Source organism: Tenebrio molitor, chromosome Y (assembly GCF_963966145.1).
Source record: "Tenebrio molitor chromosome Y, icTenMoli1.1, whole genome shotgun sequence".
NCBI lineage: Eukaryota > Metazoa > Arthropoda > Insecta > Coleoptera > Tenebrionidae > Tenebrio > Tenebrio molitor.
In genome coordinates this window covers 2,356,000-2,372,218 of record NC_091056.1, presented here as the reverse complement: position 1 = coordinate 2,372,218, position 16,219 = coordinate 2,356,000, and the positions used below count along the sequence as shown (strand labels likewise).

The following is a 16,219-nucleotide window of genomic DNA, read 5'->3' as shown; positions in this document are numbered from 1 at the left end:
AGGAACATTTGGAAAGAACCCACAGCCGGGGTCCAGATAGCCGGTTTATAGTTCGGTTTCCCATGAAGTTTGAAAATTGTTAGCAGTTAGGATGTTCCGAACAAACGGCTATAAAGCGATTTAGACTGTTAGAAAATTAGTTCCGAAAAAAAAACCAATTCAGACAAAAATATGTCCATTTTATGAGAGAATATTCAAGTTTAGGCCACGTGGAGCTTGTCCGTGATTACGAACAAAATGACAAGTCTTCTTTTTTTACCTGCCTCATCCTGCGGTTATCACGGAAGGGCCAAAAACGTCCAAATTACGATTCGTATTTGACGGTTCCGCAAAATCTTCAAACGGTAGATCGTTAAACGACGCATTATTAAAAGGTCCGACCATCCAACAGGATTTGTTTTCAATAATAACGAGATTTAGGACACATTAATTAGAAATCACGGCGGATATCTCAAAAATGTACCGACAGATCTTAGTACATCCTGACGATAAAGAATTCCAAAAAATTCTTTGGCAACACAAATTTTTAGGTTAGAAATGGTGACATATGAGACAACTTCGGCACCGTTTTTAGCAGTTAGATCGTTGCAGCAATTAACAATCGACACGAAACAGACCAATTCCCGTTGGCACATGCGGTCATTCTCAACAATTTTTACGTAGATGATGTATTGACCGGTGCGGATTCTGAACCTGAGGCATTTAAGTTACGTGAGCAGCTAGTACAATTGTTAAAAAACGGGGGTTTGAGCTCTACAAATGGGCCTCAAACAATCCGAAATTAAATCCTGAAAGTGACGGTAAAAATAAGATTCAAATTTTAGATAAAGATTCTGTTTCGAAAACTTTAGGCATCTTCTAGAATAGTACAGAGTGTCTATAAAAGAACATACATCAAGAGTGCTGTGGAACTCGAATATATTTGATTTTTGCCGCTTTGTAGCATATTGTGGTACCAAATAGAAAAACAGAGGTTATGTAACTTCATTAATGACAGGTTTTTCGATTTTTAAAATAAATTTCTGTTAGGTACGGAACACACCACATGCCATTGTATCTATCTTTTATTAATTACAGTGTTGTCTGAAGAATGATCACTTCCAATTTGTAATACTCGATGGACTAACAATAATTCACATTTTTATTAGGTATAAACTCTCAAAACATAACTTCTGCAGACACCTCAGAATGAAGATTCGGGGTAATTAAAACAAACACATTTTGGGGGTTTATGTCTTCTCTATTTCAAGGGTACTATTACGACCCAAAAGGCGGGCCGGTCACAAACAGATTTCTGGTGTCCTGATTGCAGTACGGAAGGGAGAAAGAGATGCCAAAGTTCAAAAGACAGCACAACATTTATTGGGTCCTGAAATTACAGGGGCGGCTTGCCCGGTCTCTGCACCGCGCAAGGTGCGATATTGCGAGAACTGGTCACTCCACGTTCGGGCTTGGATGACGTCGCGTGGTTCAGTGGGGCCGAAGGTGGACAGTAATAATTCATCGGAATGTGTGTGGTAGCCGCCGACGGAGCTCCTCCGGAGTCGGGGCTCGCTTCCTCCCTGGTTGGGCTTCACTGAGGGGTGTCTCCACGAGGTGGTGCGACTGGAGAACTGTGGTGGAAGTTGAGGGAGTCGTGGGTGTTGAGAAAATTGAGTCTCGATGGAATGTTGATTGAGACTGAAATAGAGTCCTGGAAAGGAGAGTCCTGCTGGTCGCCTGTGGGAACAGTGAAAATTTTCTAGCTGCGAGAGCCGCCATTTTGGTTTCGAGGTCGTACTTACTTGCGACGCTAGTACCGAAATGTATCCGTCTTCAACGTTTCCGGTTCCGATCCCTAATTGGTCGCGAGCCTGTCTTTTCGCCGGTTAATTTAATCGGTCCTTTGACCTTCGCTTCCGAGACGTTATTACACTGAACGCTCGGACACTAATTTTAACTCGGCGAAACGGTACTACGTGTTGTTCGGTGGACCTTTACACGGAAAAGAGAACGAGTTCTTCCGTTATCCGTTGCGGGTTTTGCGTCGGCGCTCTTCACTAATTAGTGGGGACGAATTTGCGGGTGGTTTTACCGACCGATAAAATCGTCACAGTACCTACCCAATTTTACAGAAATTGTTGAAAGTGGCCCCCATTATGTTCTAAACATTTCCTAATTCGTTTCTTTTTATTTTCAAAGATATTCTGCAGCATCTGCTGGTCTATAGTATTGCAGCAGTTCCTTATTTCCTCCATAAGTTTCTCCAAAGTGTGCATTCTCCTTTTAAAAACTTCATTTTTTAGATGGCCAAATATACAAAAATCTAACGGTGTTAAATCTGGAGAACGTGGGGGAAATTCAGGATTTAATCTATTACTGATAATTCTATTGCCATAAAATTGTTGAAGATAAACCAAATTCTCTTGTGTTGTGTGAGCTGTAGCACCGTCGTGTTGAAAGTATCCATTCTGCAATTCTTCATCATCCAGCTGATTAATAAATATTTCTAAAATTTGTTCCCGGTATCTAGTGGCATTTATAGTTTCATGGAAAAATATCGGTCCAATTAAACGCCTTCGTGAGACAGCAATCCACACTCCAACCTTTACAGGATGCAATCGGGTTTCTACAAATGCATGTGGATTTTCTGAACTCCATATTCTATAGTTTTGTGAATTTACATATCCAGATAAATGAACCCATGCTTCGTCCGAAAAAAAACTGATGTCTAATAATCTGCAAGCAAAGTTAATATTAAAATTGTTTAATTCAATTCATCATTACAAACCTGTCATTATTCAAATTGTTTAAAAACCAATTGCAGTATTCTAAGCGCCTCTCAGAATCACCTGGTCGAAGTTCTTGAAGTGTAGTGATCTTGTACGGATATAAGTTCAGGTTTTTTCTAACAATTTTTTGGCAAGTGGAAAGTGGTACATCAGCCTGAAGCGATAACTTCCTGAGAGATGTTTTTGGGCTTTGTTCAATTCGTTGGCGTAAATCTTCAACAATTTCTTCATTGACTGGCGGTCTTCCTACACTTTTACCCTTTTCAACACTTCCAGTTGCCACAAATCTATTCACAACCCTTCTAATGTGTGCAATTAAATTTGCTTCCACGATGTTGCAATTTGGAAATTTTGCAAAAAATTCTTCCTTGCAAGCGTTTATCGAGTAAACCCACTCTCCATTCTGCAGGGTACCATTTCGATAATACGACATCACAATGAAGGTGTTTTGCTCTAGCGATAAAACCATTGCGGTTTACTGAAAAGATTGCTTATTACTTACTGTAAACGTACGAAAATAACTGTCTTACCTTCGCAACTCCGTAACTTGTTTGTGGTATTATTCACAATTCACGCTTACGCGGAAAATCGTTTTAGTCTTGATAAAGACTGTTGAAGAAAATCACAAGGAAAACAACTAAGACACGGAACTCACAACTGAACGAAACTGAGAAACTGACGCTCTGACGCTAAAACGTATTTATTTGACATTTGTCATTTGACATCAATGATATCTAATTTACCGGCTTCAACGGCTTGACATAGTTGGGTCAAAAAAAGTATAGAGCCGCACAATTCCACAGCACTCTTGATATATGTTCTTTTATAGACACTCTGTAGTTGTGATACGATAACTTATTCAACAAAAACAGACGATTTCACAAACAAAATTTCAAAAAGGATGATATTAACGGTGATGGCTCTTTAACTAAACAGCGCCGGACAAAATGGCGTTTTTTATAATCTTCATTAATGTCAATTTCTGAAATATTATTATAGTCTAAGAGGCCGATTTCAAGTTGACATGCAACTTGTATTGTCATGGTAAGGGCACAAAATTGCAAGTTTGAGAAAGATGACGCATATTAGTAATTAATGTGTAGGACACAGATAGCTATACATTTGCGCTGCACCACCTACGAGTACGGGGTGATCAAGAATGACTGAGTCTGTTGGTAACAATGAAATTTGGCAAATTTAAAATTTACCAACGAAGGTTAATTTTTGTAATAGTATAAACATAACCTGCATAACCAAGAATGTTTTTAATGTGATCTCAAGTTAAAAAATCCGGTCAGTGCGTGGTCAGTGCCAATTACTAGACAAAAATCACCAGTATTTTCAATTGTTTCATTGCCAACAGACTCAGTCATTGTTGATCACGCTGTATTTGTCACCATGACTTGAAATCGGGCTCTAAGATCCCACTGCATGATTTCTACGTTCACCTGTTTTTTAATCGAAATACCATTATTATAGATAATTATGAATAGAGTAATATGTTTCTGCAGGGTTGCCTATCAAAATGTGGCCGCAAGTATTTTTTAATTAAAATTAAATTAATTATTTTTTTCCAAACAGTTTCGTTCACTTGTTTTTTACATAAATTATAATTCATTTCAAAGAGAGATGTGTAAAGATCTTGAAAAGTTTGGGTTGCCATTTCTCAGTTGGTCGCAACCCCTTGGCAACCGGGTGTCAACATGTTTCTCTGTTTAATGTATAACTTCATAACGTATCCTCATAAATTATACAGGGTGGTCCCGATATAACCTGCCAAAAAAATTCTGGGTCATTAGAAGGATCTAACAAGTCCAAAAAACCCCATTTTGTTAGGTCCAAAATAATGGGGATAAATTAACCCCTATCCACACCCATTCGACGCTGCTGACCACAAAAATACGTACCTACTCAGGAATTAATTGTTGGTGTTTGTAAGTATGACAGTATCTAAGCAACATAGGTACCTGAATCGTTTATGACAAATCTCAAATCTGACAAACTAAATCAAATTAATGACATTTATTGAAAACGCTGTACCTACACTGTGTGCGTTAATTCACCAGCTTATTTAGGTACAAAAGCTGATTTTGTAGACTGAGATGAATGAGTAATAAATAAAGTGGTGTTCCTCAATGTGTAAATAAATGTAGAGGTAGTGTGTGCAAAATTGTGGAAGAACTGTGTAACAAGAGTATCGTCTTAATTGTGGTTAAATAGCCAAAATAATGTATTGAATAAATTTATTTACACTTTACATATTCGTACTTTCAACTCTAACTGAGAATATCTACTAACTAATGAAAGGTAAACTAGACTAGAACAATTATTTTATAATAAATCTTCTGTGTGCCTTCCGTTGGCATTTAAGCACATTTGAGTACGCTGGTACCAATTTTAATAAACAGAATTCAGCATTTCTGGGTTTTTACGAATCTGGTTCGCGGCGTCTGTTACGCGTTTCTGGAGTTGGCCTCCTGTATTTATTTCAACTTCGTATACCAAATCTTTCGTGTGGTCCCAAAAATTAAAATCCAGGGGGGTTAAATGGAGGATCGGGGACGCCATCGTATTGGAATCAGTCAGAACCAACCTCACATAAATGCGGATGTAGCTCCACAAAAGTACAACGGGACGGAAGGACTCCTTCAGGAAAACGCTCGCCGTATGGTCGCCTTGCCGGTCTTGAATTACCACGTGTTTCGCCATAGAGTAAATGCAAATCGGCGTATTCTTGTTTTGTGAATTTCGTAACCTTTTGAAGGATTCGAAAATTTAAAATTAAACTTGACAAATGTCATAGGTGTTGCAGGTACCGTTGCTAAAGAAATTGCAGCCAAGTAACCAGAATTACCTTTTTAAAACCGATTAACTCATTAGCGTACAGCAAATTTTGACCAAATTTTCAATTATTTTTATCTCGAAAACGAAAAGACTTTTATTAGAAACTTTTTTTGTGTATGAGTTCTACTCATCGTCACCTATTACTGGATTTCTTTTGGCAGGTTATATCGGGACCACCCTGTATATCAAATTAAAGCTAATTTTTTTCTCTACACGATGGAATACGGTTGCTTATGGAAAAGTGATCGCAAATAGGGGTAACTGTTAAAGATAAATAAGAGCGAAAGAGAGTTAGCGCACCACACCGTGCATCAGATAAGGATGCATTGTGCGTGGTTAAAATAAAAATGACGCTATCTAATTGAGCAAAAAGTGACGTGAAGTTGGCAACTGAGAAATGGCAACCAAAACTTTTCTAGTTCTTTACACATCTCTCTTTGAAATGAATTATAATCATTAATTTATAATTTATCTTAAAAACAAGTGAACGAAAAAAATAATTCATTTAATTTTAATTAAAAAATACTTGCGGCCATATTTTGATAGGCAACCCGACAAAAACGTATTTCTCTACTCATAATTATCTATAAAAATTGTATTTGAATTAAAAAAAAAAAGATGAACGTAGAAATCATGCAGTGGGATCTCGTACTATTTGCAGAGATCGGATTCAAATATAATTGCATGCAAAAACGCTAACCAAGTAGCCCAAGTATTAATCGCTCACAATAAATCATTTCCATATCCCCACCCCTTTTATCAGCTATTAGGATAAACAAACCGGCAAGATTATGTTATAAACGTGAAAAACCTGTGCTGAACAATACCGGCCTGATAACAGACGAGATTTCTGGACTTACAGTTATAAAATGATCAGAACAAATTTTAAGATACTTTAACTTGACATCTGTCAAGTTCTTTTCGATGTAATTCTTGAATCCAAGCTTGTCGTCGTTCCGATCTTTGTTTTTGAATACGGCCTCTCTCATCCCTTTCTGAAGATATTTTATGGTAACTTTTATCATGGTATCGCATAGCGTTGTTGGCACAGCCAACAACTCCACAAAACGAAGGCACTACACATGAGAACAAATTTTTAGTTGACAAGTGCACAACTCCATATCTCTGGTGTACACACACTAATTACACTTTTTAACATTACAATTTTTTCGAATATACGTTGTTAACGCCCGTACTTGTTCGGACGTTTCCGGCAGCGATCGGAGCACGGCTCCACGCCCACGCAGCAGTTTTTTGTGCGTTATAAAAAACCACACTCTGTAGCTCTAGATTGACTCTGTATCTGAACTCGGTATTGCATCGATTAAAGTCAATTGAAGCAAAATTTTGTAAAAGTCCCCAGCTGCAAGAAGAGTACCATAAATTTTTAAGGGAGGACATGGAGCTTGGACATATGGAACGGGTTGAAGGGCCGGACCCCCAGCAGGTAGTTTATTTACCCCATCATTGTGTAAAAAAGGAAAGTAGTTTAACAACCAAGACAAGGGTCGTCTTCGATGCAAGTGCAAGGTCCACAAATGGGTTGAGTTTGAACGATAATTTATTACCCGGACCCAATCTGCAAGCAGACCTCTTTTCAATTATCAGCCGATGCCGTCTCCATAAATATGCACTCTCCGCGGACATAAAAAAAATGTTCCGACAAATTTTGTTAAACCCTCAAGACCATGATTTGTTACGGATAGTTTATAGGGAAGATACGCGAGACCAAATTAACTCGTATAGACTCAACACAGTCACTTATGGCCTTAATTGTGCACCGTTTTTGGCGATGCGGTGTTTACATGAATTGGCTCATCAAGCCGAACGCGATCATCCACAAGCCAGTGAGACTATTTTGAAATGTTTTTATATGGACGATCTGTTTGTCGGAGTAGATAGTAGCGAACAGGCAATCAAATGACGCGACGATTTGATTGATATTTTGAAACAGGGCGGCTTCAAATTATACAAGTGGGCATCAAACAACAATGACGTATTACCACAGCATAGTCACCCCTCAAAAGACTTAACCGTCCGACTTGATTCAAATTTTGACACAACAGCGTTAGGGCTCACTTGGAATTGCAGCAAAGATTTATTGAAATATCATGTCACGTCAATAGAATTTCCTACTAATGCGACAAAGCGAAACGTCTTATCAATCATAGCAAAAATCTTCGATCCTCTCGGCTTAATAACCCCAATTATTATTAAAATGAAAGTTCTTCTACAACAACTGTGGGAATTAAAACTAAGTTGGGATGAATTGATACCAACCGAACTCAATCAAAAATTTCTTAAAATTTGTAGCAATTTACATTTAATAGATATATAATAGATATATTTAATAGACCAATTTGAAATCCCTCGCAGTGTAATTCAATCCGAAAACATTAAAACCATCGAATTACACGGGTTCTGTGACGCCAGCAAAAATGCGTACGGTGCAGCGATCTACATCAGAAGTATAGATGAAAATAATGAAGTCACCGTACAATTGTTATGCTCAAAATCTCGTGTTGCGCCGCTTAAACCGCTAACGATACCCAGGTTAGAATTATGCGCGGCCATATTGTTGGCGAAATTAGCATCAAAGGTCATAAAAATAGTAGATGTTAACATAGATGAGTCATACTTTTGGTCAGATTCTATGGTCACCTTATCATGGATAGCAGCCGTGTCCACAAAATGGCAGAGCTTTGTGGCACACCGCGTAGCCGAAATCCAATCGTTGACAAAAATTAATCAATGGCACTACGTCAAAACGGATCAAAACCCAGCAGATTTGATCACTTGAGGAACAACGAAGAGTCGCGTTAGTCAGTCAGTCAGTACAAGACGATTTACCTTTATTTAACAAAGTAAGTTCGTACAAAAAGCTAAAACGCATAATAGGATTTTGCTTACGGTTTGTTCACAATTGCACCAATCCAAACAACAAAAATTTGGGCGCGTTAAGCTGCGACGAACTTCAAGCAGCCAACGTCGCGATCGTAAAGATTGTACAAAAACAAGCATTTCACCGCGAAATTGACGAATTAAGAAAGGGAAAGTAATTGAGTAAAAACAGTCACTTAATCCCTCTAAACGCATTTTTAGATGAAAACGGACTTTTGCGGGTAGGAGGGCGCTTACAGAACGCAAAAATTAATTTTGATTCAAAACACCAAATGCTGCTGCCAAAAAGTCATATCGTTACAAAATTAATAATTCGGGATACGCACATCACCACATTGCATTCAGGTACCCAGGCAACAATCGCAGCGGTGAGATCAACCTTTTGGCCACTGGCCATTAAAGGAACAACAAAGAGAATAATTTACAATTGCGTAAGGTGTCGTCACACTAAACCCGTCCAATATTTTCAATTGATGGGTAATTTACCAACAGACCGCGTGACACCATCCCGCCCGTTCCAAAACTGCGGAGTGGATTATGCGGGTCCTATTCTAATAAAAGAAGGTCGTGGACGTGGGAAAAGGACGACAAAATCATAGGTGGCGGTATTCGTCTGCCTCGCTACCAAAGCGATCCATTTGGAATTAGTGCATGATTATACTTCACAGTCATTCTTAAATGCTCTAAAAAGAATGATGGCTCGACGTGGAAAAGTAACGCGCATGTATTCCGACAATGGCACTAATTTTGTCGGAGCAAATCGCGAGCTAAAAGAAATAAGAGACTTTCTCAGAACAAAAGATTTTCAAAATGCGGTTGTGGACAATCTTACGAACGACGGGATCGAATGGAGATTTATTCCACCAAATTCCCCACACGTAGGTGGAATTTGGGAAGCGGGAGTCAAATCATTTAAAAATCATTTTAAAAGAGTTGCGGGAACTTCGTTGCCTACGGCCGAAGAAATGTACACATTACTGACATTAATTGAAGCCTGCCTTAATTCCCGACCCCTAACACCCCTAAGTGATGATCCCAACGATTTGCAACCGTTAACGCCAGGACACTTCTTAATTGGCACCGCCCTGATAGCACCAGCAGAATACAGGGTGTCCCAGAACTGGCTCCCCAGAGAAAAAATGGAGCTTTAGGGCGAATATATTAACGTGTATTTTGAAGAAAAAAAGTCCTATCTCAAATGATAACGGAGAAAAGACATTCTAAAGTTGACCAATCAGAGTTGAGCACCATTAAGGTGGAATAATCGCAATTTTGCGTTGCCTAGGTTTCCTTTTTATCCGTAAACCTCTATAATTCTCTCCATTAGATTTGGTCCACTACATTTATTAGAATAATTGTTTACGTCAGTTTGACATTTGTTATACAATTTCGCTGCGATATTTAATTCAAGTGTATCATTTAACATGTATTCTTCCTCTGAGTACGTAGATATGATTCTTGCTTTTGCACGATGTGGGAACAATGCACGTGAAACAGTAAGGTTGTACCATGAACAATTTCCGCAAAGACAAAGTCATCCGGATCATAAAACAATCCTAAAATTAATCGCTCGGAGTCGAGAAACGGGTCAGATGCAGCCAGTTCGAAGAGAAGTTGGGGGTGCTCCAAGAAATGTAAGGACTGTCCACCACGAGGAAGCCGTATTGAATGTCTTTGAGGAAGACGGCACCCGGAGTATTCGAACAGTTTCTCGTGAAATGGATTTATCCAAGAGTTCGGTGCAGAGAGTTCTAGCTGATAATAGGAGGCATCCGTACACAATGGTACCACTATACACGGGTACAACATCTTCTGCCAGAGGATTATCCAATTAGGCGATCCAGTTTTGTCTATGGTTAATAAACCAAAACGATGCTGATCCGCACTTCTTGTCACGGATACTGTTTTCTGATGAGTCGCTATTTTGCCGGGAAAGTTGTTCCAATGATCACAACCTTCATATCTGGGCAGAGGAAAATCCAAGAGAATCCCAGAGGTTTTCAACATACAAGTTTTTCTGTTAATTTGTGGACTGGGCTATTGGGCGATCGTTTGGCAAGTATAAGTGTGGTGGATCCTTCCATTTGTTAAAATTCCGAATCTCCCGCTCTAGATTGGACCGTTTGAATTCCCCGCAAGATTAACGGGGGCAAGATATGCTCAGTTCATTGGCACGAAGCTATCTGATTTACTTGAAATTGTACCTCTTGATTATCGCATAAATGACTGGTTCCAACATGATGGTGCTCCACCACATTTTAGCAGAAACGTTTCAGGAAATTTTGGATAACCAATATCCACAGCGCTGGATCGGTCGAGGAAGACCGCATCAACGGCCTGCCAGGCCTGAATCTGAATCATTTGAAATCTATCATTTATCGGCGGCCCATAAATTCAGAGGCTGATCTGAGAGTTCGAATTCAGGAGGCTTTTGTTTCAGTTACTGAAGAAACGATAACTAACGCTACTAAACTTCGTCCAGCGAGAGATTGGGAGATTTTAAATTTTATTAAATTAGCCCAACACTACAAAATGCACTAGAATACATTAATTATAGCATCATTTAAGTGCAAAAATGTTACTGCTTGAAGGATATATTTCAAATTTTACGTGCGTTATCTACGCCTTTCTCTACGTAGAATTTAGTGACTTTTATGTCAACCAATCTCTCGCTGGACAAGGAGTTTGTTACGTAGAGCACAATTGTACATACAAATGAATGATGTGGTCATTTCGAACATCTGCTTTAATATTATTACCTATTTAAATAAATGGCTCTTTTTAGAATCGTCATTTTTATTGTTTTATTTCGAAGTTATTATCTTTTGCAATTGTCAAGTCTTGATGTTGATGACAGATAAACGTCAACGAATTTTTATATCGGAAAACGTCAAAATTCCAGTTGCCCAAACATTTTATTGATTTGTGCGATATCAGAGATTTTTTGTTGTTGTTTAGCAACCGATCAGATTTTTTAGTAATACCTGAGGACGAGCTTCCGGGATTGGTGAAATTAAAATCTTTATAACTCGGTAATTTGAGCTAGCAGAAAATTTATTTTAGTCAATTTATAGCCTCTTTTGTTGTCGGCACATGCCTGTTTTCTCTGGGGAGCCAGTTCTGGGACACCCTGTATAATCTAGGTGAAGTACCAGACAATAGGCTGTCAAGATGGCAACGAGTCCAGAAGTTACGCCAAGAGTTCTGGAGGCGCTGGTCGACCGAATATTTAAACCAATTACAACCCCGGAACAAATGGCAGAAGACGAATCTACGCCCATTAAAGGTGGGGTCCACGGTAATTTTGCGAGAAGAAAACGTACCACCCCTACAGTGGAAGCTAGGCCGCATTGTCGAATTACATCCAGGTAGCGATGGAATTACTGGATGTCGTATCAGTGAAGACAATAAGTGGAGTGACCAAACGTGCGGCAAATCGGGTATATGAACTCCCAGTGGACAATGAAAGTGCTTAAAAGGTCCTTATGTGAAAATGTAAACCAAAAAAACTGAACATTATTTGTGTAGCGTAGTTCTAAAACATTTTATTCAATTTTAATTCATTTTGGTATTTTATATTTGTATATATTGTTTGTTGTTTAGTATTGTTGTGGACATGTGTTATTGGCTTAGGGCCTTTTCAGTCAAAAAATTTTTTGTTTTGGCATAATTTGTTATATCACATTTTTGTACATTCATTTTTGTGGCGTGGGAGGATGTTAACGCCCGTACTTGTTCGGACGTTTCCGGCAGCGATCGGAGCACGGCTCCACGCCTACGCAGCAGTTTTTTGTGCGTTATAAAAAAACACACTCTGTAGCTCTAGATTGACTCTGTATCTGAACTCGGTAGTGCATCGTCGAACCGAAAATACATGTAGCCCCTAGTTAAGTTAATAAACTACAAAAACCCAACAAAGTGTCTTCTTCTGGGATCCTGGTCCTTCGACATACATATTATGTTCTTCCGCCGAACATACTTATTTTTTATTCAGTGAAGCCCGATAGAAACTTCAAAACTTCAGAACACAGGTTTGCAACATAACCTTGCCGGTTTGTTTATCCTAATAGCTGATAACTGTGGTGGGGATATGGAAGTCAGCTATTGATGTGGTTTCATATTATAACAGACTTGCGATGGTGTTTATTACTGAACAGGTCGACTGTATGGTTTTTGCCGAGTTTCTGTTCCGTTTTTATTCAGCGTGAGACGGAAGCAATGTCCGGTGGCGTCCCAAGAGTTTAGCGAATTTATTTGAATAAAATTCGATAAGGTTGTAAAGTAAAAAATAAATTATCAAATAGTAATGGAAACAATATTCAAACCATAAGACGCCAGGTAATCTGTCGAGTCTTGTACTGCTTCAAAAAACAGACAAACGATTATTAAATCGTGAAATTACATTGGGCCCGACGCGACGCCCTGCAAGTACTATGCCGCACGTTCATGAAATCGTCTCCCACTACTTAAATCACCTAAATCTGTCCGAACACCGATTATTAGGTTAATCAAACTTTTACTTATCTTCGGTTGTTCTTTATTACGGTAATTGTTGACTTTATCTTTACCAACTTGTAGAAATTTCGCGTTTCTTCTGGTCAGACACCCTTAGGGCGTCGTCCTACATCTTTTCCCACCACTCAAACCTTGTGCAAATGCCCTGTGTTTCAAGGTCGCGTCAAGGTCGCATCAATGTCTAGTATAACCAAAGGGCAAGGAAAATTCATTTGCACAAGGTTTTAGTGGTGGTAAACGATGTAGGAGGACGCCCTGAGGCTGTCTAGCCAGAAAAAAATCGAAAATTCCACAAGTAGGTCAAGTCAACAATGACGTTTATTAGTTGTATTCTTTTTAGGTTTTTGGGTTATGTTTAGAATGGTTTAAAATGACTACCAGTACTAGTGGTGATTACAGTGATAACAGTAGTGAAAAAGCGGGCCCAAGCAAACCTAAGAAATACAAATATCGAAAAAAGAAGTTTGATGAAGACTGGTAAAAAATCGAAGAATTTCAGGGGTGGTTAGAGAAAATCCCAAATGATATTTATAAATGCAGATGTAGTGCTTGCAACGTTATTATCACCCATGGAAAATCTGAATTACATAAACATTCCAAAGGTACCGGACATATAAAAAAGGTCAAGTTTATAAAGACAAATCAACAGTGCAAACATTATTTTGTACAGAAAAATGAAGACCAAGATAAACAAGTAAGAAATTTTGAAATACGTTTGAGTATGTTTTTTTTGCAGTGCACAATGTAGCACTGCAGATAGTTGATCATTTAATTCCACTTTTGAAGGATATCGTTCCTAATTCAAAAATAACTGAGATATTTGAACTAATAAAAAAAATTAAAAAATTAAAAATTATTATTTATATTTCTTGGCTGTAGTTTCAAGAATGTTGGAACAATCGGAGGCTTTAAAGATGTACTTCAGACTGGCTGCTTATGATGAGGATAAATTGAATCGATTGTCTCAAATAGTTGAAGGTTTAAATAACTCTATAAATAAAATGTACTATACTTTTCTGTCATATATCCTACCTCAGATCAACAAAATCAACGTAGAATTTCTATCTGAAGCAAGTCAATTGCCTTATTTATATGACAATTCTTAAAAATTATATGAAGCCTTCATATGTGAATAACACTCCTGTTAGAAATAAGCCCAATGTGGACTGAAAAGTGTCCTCCCCAGGAAAAAATGTACCTGGGTGACGCTACAGTGATAATGATAGAATGTTCAATGAAATTTGTAACTTTGTTTTTAACTCGATGAGTCTGGCGCACAGTTGTACTGCAGCAGAAAGGATATTCACCAAATTAAATTTAATAAAGACAAAAATGTTTTACTTGGAAACCATGTGAAAAACTCTTGAAAAAGGCTGTTCGTTATAATTCCAAATTGTCCAAATAATGAAACCAAATATTTTGTTTTGTTAGCTGTTAGGAGGTTGTTGTTTGCAAAAATGTTGTACTTTTTTTTACATGTCTAATTTTATAATAGACGTAAATTTTTATGATTTTAGTTTATTACACTTCGTTATTCGTGACGTCATAACATAATACACTAAACTTTTACTACAGAGTCTGTCGATCACGCATTAAGTGTTCCCTCATTAGAATAAAACCCAAAAAACCACCAAATAAACCCCACGGAGCTTATGAACTTTGGGTTCTATTCGAAAACTCAAAATTTCTGGGTTCATTTTACGTCACGAGTTACTTTTCCCCCCGCCCCCCAATTTTCAATGAGGCAACCTACTATACAAATTAGTCAGTTCTACCAACCTTGACTTCTCCTATCCCCCACCCCATCTAGTGGCAAGTTTGCTAATCTAGTGCTTTTTGCAACAGACGTTTAGTGTCAGGTTAGTTCGATGCGCTGGCAACGGCAGGGTCGCCAGATGTGGCGCTTTAGCGCCATTTGGGCGGTATTTTCAGAGAGTTGGCTTCACAAATTTTAATGTGGCCCTTGGCGCTCATTTTGGGCGGTCTAAAAGAACGTAGTGTTGTATTCGTGTTAAATTGTGTTATATCTAACAGTATTAAAACCTATATTACATGAACTGAATAAAGTAAATTTACTATTCCAAAGCAATCGAGTTGATATTGGAAAAGCATACGATGACCTTGTTCAACTGATAATGCTTATGGGAAAGAAATTATGAAACCTGTATTTGTAAGTGATGGTCTTAGTACAGAGCAGAATCACAATAATACTGAGTTATACTGAGACATTTTAATGAAAAAGCGAATAAAATCGAGTTGCTGTCAGGTAGAGCATTTGTTACGCAAAGAATTTGACAAGGACACGCTGTTTCCGTACCTCGAATGAAGTTTAGATCTGACATGTAGCATGTCGGTCATTTCTTCAAAGGTATTCATTTTAACTCACGATTAGCTCTAGCTGGCAGGTCTCACAAAGCAACTTGATTTTATTTGCTTTTTCATTAAAATGTCTCTATTATTGTTTATTAAACATTTTTATTTCTTCAAAACTTTTCAAAAAACAAATTATATTTCTCTACGGCAATGTTTAGAAAAATAGTGATTTTAAAAATAAGTAATGAAAAACATATCTCGCAATTTAAAATAAGAAAGTTAAATATCACCTCACTTTAACTGCTTCTTTAAAAAATAAATATTATATGGCAGTTTATAGTCCCTTAAACGCCTTTTCATTTGATATATTCGCTTATTGAAATCGGACAAGAAATAAAGTTGTTAGAGCATTTAAAAAAAAACTTGGATCACCCTGTATTTATCTTTGCAATATACTCGTTACAATTTTCTATTTCGCATTTAGAAAATGGACTGTCCCCATTACAGAAGTCTGGAGCAAGGTTAGAAGAATAAAAGGAGGCAACTCAAACCCAAATATAACTCTAATAGATGGACAGAATCAAGCTTTTCTCTCAAATGAGGCTACAGCCGAAGCGTTAGCTACAAAGTTCGAAAACTCCTCAAGCACCAGACACTACTGCCAACAATTTCTTACTATTAAAGACACCGCTGAGGAAGAAACATTAGATGTTGAGGACGCCAACGATCAACCTATTAATGACAGATTTACTTTGGACGAACTTGAGAACTCGCGCCGCACATGTCCTGGTCCTGACGACATCCCCCTGGCATTTCTGCAAAATATGTCACGGCGAACCAAGCAGCACTTCCTAGAGTTGGTAAATCTGATGTGG

General features: G+C 38.1%; 3 long non-coding RNA genes across 3 annotated transcripts in view; 1 reads left to right on the top strand and 2 right to left on the bottom strand.

Moving 5' to 3' along the window:
* The window catches only part of LOC138140545 (uncharacterized), a 100,400-nt gene that overhangs the window by 12,376 nt on the left and 71,805 nt on the right, over window positions 1-16,219 (bottom strand). The window lies entirely within an intron of this gene.
* LOC138140549 (uncharacterized) overlaps window positions 1-16,219 on the top strand; it is a 390,561-nt gene that overhangs the window by 338,817 nt on the left and 35,525 nt on the right. The gene's annotated exons all lie outside the window — the stretch shown is intronic.
* LOC138140547 (uncharacterized) lies at window positions 190-3,832 on the bottom strand. The gene is made up of 4 exons (XR_011162597.1): window positions 3,302-3,832; window positions 2,771-3,249; window positions 1,785-2,718; window positions 190-1,719 (listed from the first exon to the last, which is right to left on the bottom strand). It is a non-coding gene; the product is annotated as an uncharacterized lncRNA (long non-coding RNA).